General features: G+C 37.0%; 1 long non-coding RNA gene across 1 annotated transcript; it reads left to right on the forward strand.

Annotated features, from left to right (window-relative positions):
• The first annotated feature begins 398 nt into the window (after positions 1-398).
• On the forward strand, positions 399-4,207 carry LOC127431468 (uncharacterized). Its single transcript, XR_007895611.1, has 3 exons — positions 399-889; positions 2,135-2,236; positions 2,344-4,207. It is a non-coding gene; the product is annotated as an uncharacterized LOC127431468 (long non-coding RNA).
• Positions 4,208-7,150: the final 2,943 nt, after the last annotated feature.

The following is a 7,150-nucleotide window of genomic DNA, read 5'->3' on the forward strand; positions in this document are numbered from 1 at the left end:
GCTAAGAGCTCATCCCAATGTGTCAGTGGGTTGTGGGTTTATCATATGCTGTCGCCAATCCCGGGGGGGGGTTGGAAATATCTCTACAAAAGTATGACTGTGTTGGTTCTTTTTGCCTTCTAAGGTGGTTAGAAGAGGAGCATTGTGTGGAACCTTGGGTATTTTAGATCGAATTACACAGACAAGACTGCTTTCTAGACACTTTTAAGAACAACAAAGCAGATTATTGTATTCAGATTATCCAGCATTTTTGGATATTGGTGAATTTTATGTTTAATGATTTAATAAAGACTGAAAATAGAATGCTTATTGAATGCACTCAGATGTTTTCAAGTACTCAGTGTTGTTTTAGGTAAAAGTATAGTAATGTTAAGTTGAGTTACCTATGATAATTGTTGTATAGTGGGATTTAGGCATATAAATGTGTATCAGGACTAAAATCTTTAACTAAAGACTTTGTAAAATGATTATTTTTATATCTGAGATTGATATCATCATCCTTTGGTTTTTAATAATGGTTCACTGGTGCCACACCAATAGAGTGCCTGAGTGCCAAAACAGTGCCTGTCCACATTTTCAGCCGTCTTGATTCCGGAAGTATTTTTCTGATTAATTTTTTCCATAGGGATTTTATAAAAGTCTTTTTAAAATAGTTATAAGCCATGAACCAAACCAACCAGCCCTGAGGTGAAACACAAGATTACAACCTTTGATTTAAAGCAAAAATGTATTTGAATTCTGGACAAAAAGTTAAAGGTACAACACTGTGTATATTTCATCTGCAGTGCGTCATAAGCAATCGCTACACTGCTTGTTTGCCGCTACACTCTGCTGACTGATGGTTTCACCAGGAATATGTACCATCGATAAAGCAACCTTGGAGCTCACGGTAGGTCTGTCTTTAAAGGTTTATAAGTTATCATTAACAATCAATTCCCCTATGAAACAAATGATTGGAATTTTTACTTTTGAAACCAGACTGTTGTGCAGTATAGCACTGCTGTGTTTAGCAGCAGTGGCTCTGGAGATGTGACCCAATGCTCATATTTTGTTGATTGGTCAGTTTTTATGGTCAATTTTGAGTTCATGTCAACTTAGCTTTTGTTGGCCCTATAGTTTAATTCATAAATAGTTTGTAAAACCATTCTTGTGTAAATTGTTGCATTGCAACAGTTTACGTAAGAAAGGTTTTACAAACAATTTAACTGAAGAATATTTCATCTCAGAATGCACAACACGTCGAACCTTGATGTGGATGGGCTACAACAGAAGAAGACCATGTCGGGTTCCACTTCTGTCAGCCAAGAACAGAAAGCTAAGGCTGCAATGGGCACAGACTCACCAAAACTTGACAGTTAAAGACTGGAAAACATAGACTAGTCTGATGACTGGATTTCTGCTGAGGTACACAGATGGTAGGCCCACTTCAGCCTCTGCTTTCTGTTTTTGGCTAACAGAAGTGGAACCTAATGTGGTCTTCTGCTGTTGTAGCCCATCCGCCTCAAGGTTTGACATGCTGTGCATTCTGAGATGCTATTCTGCTCACTACAATTGTTCAGAATGGTTTTGAGTTACCGTAGCCTTTCTGTCAGCTCGAACCAGTCTGGCCATTCTCCGTTGACCTCACTGATCAGCAAGGCATTTCCGGCCACTGAACTGCCGCTCACTGGATGTTTTTTGTTTTTGGCACCATTCTGAGTAAACTCTAGAGACTGTTGTATGTGAAAATCCCAGGAGATCAGCAGTTACAGAAATACTCAAACCAGCCCATCTGGCACCATCAAACATGCCACGGTCAAAATCACTGAGATGCCATTTTTTCCCCATTCTGATGGTTGATGTAAACATTTTCTGAAGCTCCTGACCCGTATCTGCATGATTTTATGCATGGCACTGATGCAACAAAATTGGCTGATTAGATAACTGCATGAATAAGTAGGTGTACAGGTTTTCCTAATAAAGTGGGTGGTGAGTTTAGGTCTAGGAGCTTTAAACAGTGCATGCCATTGAAGAGACTGTCAGTCTGTCCCTCACAGCCTTGTTTTCATTCCTGTCAAAAATTCATTCCTGTGAATTAGGGCTATCAATTCCTTGTATTGCACCTAAATCAACTGTATGTTTGCCTCTCCATCAGTAGGCTATAGACTCTACATAAAGCCCATCTCTGTCCCCCGAGACCTGGATTTAATCGCTATCTCGCGCTTTTGACTCCAGGCCATGAAGTGTCAGATTTAATGTGAGTATTTCCAGCTCAAAATGTGGAAATCTTGTAATCGTTCTCCTTAAGCCTGCAATTAGATCATCACTTGCACTCTTAACGGTTGTTCTCTCATTTTGGAGCAGATATGCTATGCCCTCTTCGTAAGCGGTGGTCCATCGGCTAATGTCTTAGCCACAGCGGGGTCTCGACCATCTCCAACCTACCTCCATGGTAAGCTGAGAAGAGCAGTGGCGTTATGCATGCTAATTTTTAATGCAGGCCTCAGCCGCTGGGTTTGTCTCCCCCCTTTTTGCACCCCATATCAATAGCTTCCTCCATCTCTGGTGCCCACGTCCTCCTCCTTTCCGGCAGTCCGAGAGGAAGCAGGTGGAGAGGTCAGAGCACTAATGAGATGCTCGGGGAGCGAACGACAGGAGTGTGCATGTGTAAATAATCTCTTAATTACAGGGAGATGCACTATGAATAGGAAACCCTTCCCTGTGATATCTTCATTTTCTTCCTTCAAACACCCCTCCACCCGAACAACCCCCACTGCCAGTTTCACAGAATCACAAAGAGCCATTTATTCAAAGATTAAAGCAAACTCCATAAGATTGCTGTATAAAAAGGTAATTTACAATATTAAACTGGCTTTTATCTATATGCAAATTACCCCACCCCCTATTCTTATTTAAATAGTTTACGAGAAGGTTTTGAGGGCGGTATTTTTGTACGGGAGCACATAACTTGGTTAGGTTGTGATGAAAACGATTAGCACGATTATTTATTTACTTTATATTTCCTATGAGTTTATTTATTTCAGTTATGCCAATGGTTTCCTCGTGAGCTGAGTTATGAGATCTTACATGAAGATTATTGCTGCAGACTATTGTTTTACTGGGTGGAATTTTCGCCTGAGGGCTTTCCCACTTTCATATCAATATCGAGGGTCAAGCTTATTTTCCAGGTCTCCTTTCAGCGTGATAACATGGATCGTGATGACTCCTTGACATTTATAATTCCAGATGGCGTTAAAATGTTTGAGTGCATGAGAACACAGACTCCCGGTTGATGTGATATCCCATCCTTAAACTTCCCAACCTCAATGTGGTGGAGGCCTCAGTAGCTGCATTTACATGAACCCTGGTAATTCGTTTGTGATCGGACTAGAAGCTCAATCCAAATAAAAAAGTCTCATGTAACCACATCAGTCGGATTAAATTGGCCACATCCGATTTAAATTTAATTCGGATTGTAAGAGGTGGTGTAAACCTTTTCTAATCCATTTGAAAAGAGAATTGTTTCATGTTAACACTTGATCGGATTGCTTTATGAAAATCGGATGATCTGCACATGTTCAGTACTGACGCAGTAATGGCGTCATGACGTTTCATCCACAATGACACACTTTCATCACAGTGGGCATATTTGTGACCATCAGCATAAAGAAGCAATAGCAGTGAATGGAGAAACACCTTTGAAATGATGTCAATAAAAGCATCCAAAAGTTGCTTTTGATCCATGTCAAGTGCCAGGAAAAGTGTGTACATGTCTGAAGTCAGCAGAAATGTTGCCAGATTTGACTTTCACTGACATGTAAATATATTTTATTCACGATTCATCTTCGTATGCTGGCCTGTCTGATGTGTGATTGGTGAGCACACACACCCAGCGGTATATCACCGTAAACATCTCTCATTCAGAAGTTACAAATGTTTGTGTTGTTTTCTGGTCTGATTTGGTCACTATATTACTAAACGTCTGTGATGATCCCGCCTATATTAAAGTAAGATCTGCTTTTAGCTTATAAAGAGAACACAGAAAGCAATCGAGGCAAACAAACCTATGCAAATTATTAATTAATACTATTATGTTTTATTTATGTTGTCATGCATATGTTGTCTCTTTTGTAGCATAATGTAGTTAATTTAAAAATATCTAGCATTTTCCATATCAACTTGCTGTGTAAATATGACTGTTTTTACATTGTAATCTGGTGGCGTGAATAAATTCTGTGCTTCAAAAGCTTATTTGTTGTTTAATGACCAACGTTAGTTTTGCTGACTTTTGTCACATCCCACAGTGCAGCACACATAAGTTATGTAGAGTTTTGGTCATATAATGTACGGTATATGGCAGTGAGGTCATATAATGATATCACATGAAACAGGTAAATAGAACTAACCTCTTGGCTCAATTCAAAGGCTGTGTATTTCAAAGCTGGATGTTTTTATTGTTGCTGGAAAATGAGTATATAGTATATTTTGAATGTAATATTTTTTGTTATTTATGAAGTATTAATTATTACTACTACAAGCCAACGCACATAACATCATTTCCTCATTTGTAGAGAAGTCCGAAATAATTTTGTGTGCTCAGTGTCAAGTGTGAACACCCCTTCAAATGGCAGGGGAATGCTGTATAATCGTGCAGTGTACACACATTACAATAACAGTTCCGATCTAATGCTTGAAACATATAAACGCTCACATCAATCCGATCACTTTATGTAGCGTTAATGTAAACAGTATGTTCAGAATCATCAGTCGGAATGATTTCATTCTGGTCAATTTTTAAGATGGAATAGTTTGGAAACAACGATTCATCAGTACACTCTTCTTCCAGTATTGGCATATTCATAATCTTTAATCAAAATGTACTTGCTCCACCTCTGAAATTACTTTCCTTTTTGACTGACTTCACCAAGACAAAGCCGTAATTATAGTACGAGATGGCGAAATCATGAAAAAAATGGTGGCTTGTATGAAAACGTAATCAAACAATGTTATTACAATTTTAATTTCTAACCCAAACATAAACTGAACCATAAAGTCTAACGTCTTACCCAAATTCTAAACCTAACCATAGCTAATTTTAATAAAAATTACTTTTGTGTACCATGGAAGAAAACATCAGGGTTTTGAAGCGTATTACAAGCGTATTATAGTCATTTGTATTGCAAACATAAATATTGAATGGGTATACAAATTTGTTTCTCTCTTAAAATAAAGTGTTGGATAGGAGGCTAGCAAAAAATGTGATGCCTGTACTGTATCGATTTTAAATTCTGTTGATTGATTAGTCTCTATGAATAAAAGTAATTCCTTTTTGTATGAGCCAAGTTGTGCGATATTTTACGATTTTGCCATATTGGACGAATTATTATAAGTTGTCATGAGACTATGTTGCCAATGTTTTTTGTTTTTGTTTTTTTCAGTCCCTCTCCTCTAACCACCTGTCATTTAGAGACCATGCCCAGCTACCTGGGCTGGTCATTCTGGTACGAAACGGCCACTTTTTACCATCCTGTTAAGTCCTTGTTTACATGTTTAATATCTTGTTTCATTTGGAAACACATCAAAATAAATAAATACATTTTTATTTTTACATTAAAAGCCAGTGGCAGACAAGGGGAGTGTTTGGGAAACCTGTTTGTAAACAGTTATCTTTCAGTTGCAGAAATGAAATAAATTACATACATCACCTTTAGGAATAACACATGGGATGCAAATGCATTTTTATGTTGACTTTAAACAGAAACTTGGTTTTAAACACAACCGTCAAAGCTAGTTAGACACAGGTTTGATCTGAAGCCCCTAATAATCAGAGGTGGGTAGAGTAGCCAAAAACCGTACTCAAGTAAAAGTACAATTACTTAAAAAAAAAAAAAAAAAAAAAATTACTCAAGTAGAAGTAAAAGTACTAACATAAATAATTACTTGAGTAAGAGTAAGAAAGTATCCAATTAAAAGAGTACTCAAGTAGTGAGTAACTCGTTACTTTCACAAATGACATAATATATGTTATCTACCCTATATTCCATTACATAATACACATTTAACATGTATTACAGAATTATTATTATTATTATTATTATTCATGGAAATTCTGTCATCGTCGTGTGACTTTCTTTCTTTCATGCAACTAAGTAGATATTAGACAGAATGTTTGCCTGAGTCACTATTTACTTTCAGTGAAAGTTTTTTTTTTCTCCATATTTTGAAAGTGAATGGTGACTGAGACTGTCAGTCTCTAACATTATTGTTAGTCTCTAACATTCTGTCTAACATCTTTTGTGTTCAAAAGAATACAGAAGGTCACATGGGTTTGGAACATCATGAGGGTAGGGAAATGATGACATTATATTAAATTATGGCTGAGCTATAACCTTAAAGGGATAGTTCACCCAAAAATGAAAATTCTCTCAACATTTACTCACCCTCATGCCATCGCAGATGTGTATGACTTTCTTTCTTCTGCAGAACACAAATTACGATTTTTAGAACAATATTTCTGTAGGTCAGTACAATGCAAATGAATGGGTGCCAAAATTTTGATGCTCCAAAAAGCGCATAAAGGCAGCAAAAAAGTAATCCATAAGACTACAGTAGTTAAATCCATATGTTCAGAAGTGATATGATAAGTGTGGATGAGAAACAAATCAATGCATGTCATTTTTTGCTAGACATTCTTCTCCCTGCCCAGCAGGGGGCGATATGCAGAGAAGAATGTGAATCACCAAATTACTAGAAAGGTTTCCAAACCTCTCTTCTTATTGACAAATTCATCCAGATCTGACAAGAGCCCTTAAAGGGATAGTTCACCCAAAAATTGTAATTCTCTCATTTACTCACCCTCATGCCATCCCAGATGTGTATGACTTTCTTTCATCTGCTGAACACAAAGATTTTTAGAAGAATATTTTAGCTCTGTAGATCCATAAAATGCAAGTGAATGGGTGCCAACATTTTAAAGCTAAAAAAATAAAATATAAAAAAATATAAAAACATAAGTCAGCATAAAAGTAATCCATAAGACTCCAGTGGTTAAATCAATATATTTAGAAGCGATGTGATATGAGAATGTGTGGATGAGAAACAGAAAAACAGATCACTTTCACATTCTTCTTGTGTTATTAAGGTGAAAATGTCCCACAGGGACTTTATACTT

The sequence above is a fragment of the Myxocyprinus asiaticus genome, chromosome 41, assembly GCF_019703515.2.
Source record: "Myxocyprinus asiaticus isolate MX2 ecotype Aquarium Trade chromosome 41, UBuf_Myxa_2, whole genome shotgun sequence".
Taxonomy (NCBI): domain Eukaryota; kingdom Metazoa; phylum Chordata; class Actinopteri; order Cypriniformes; family Catostomidae; genus Myxocyprinus; species Myxocyprinus asiaticus.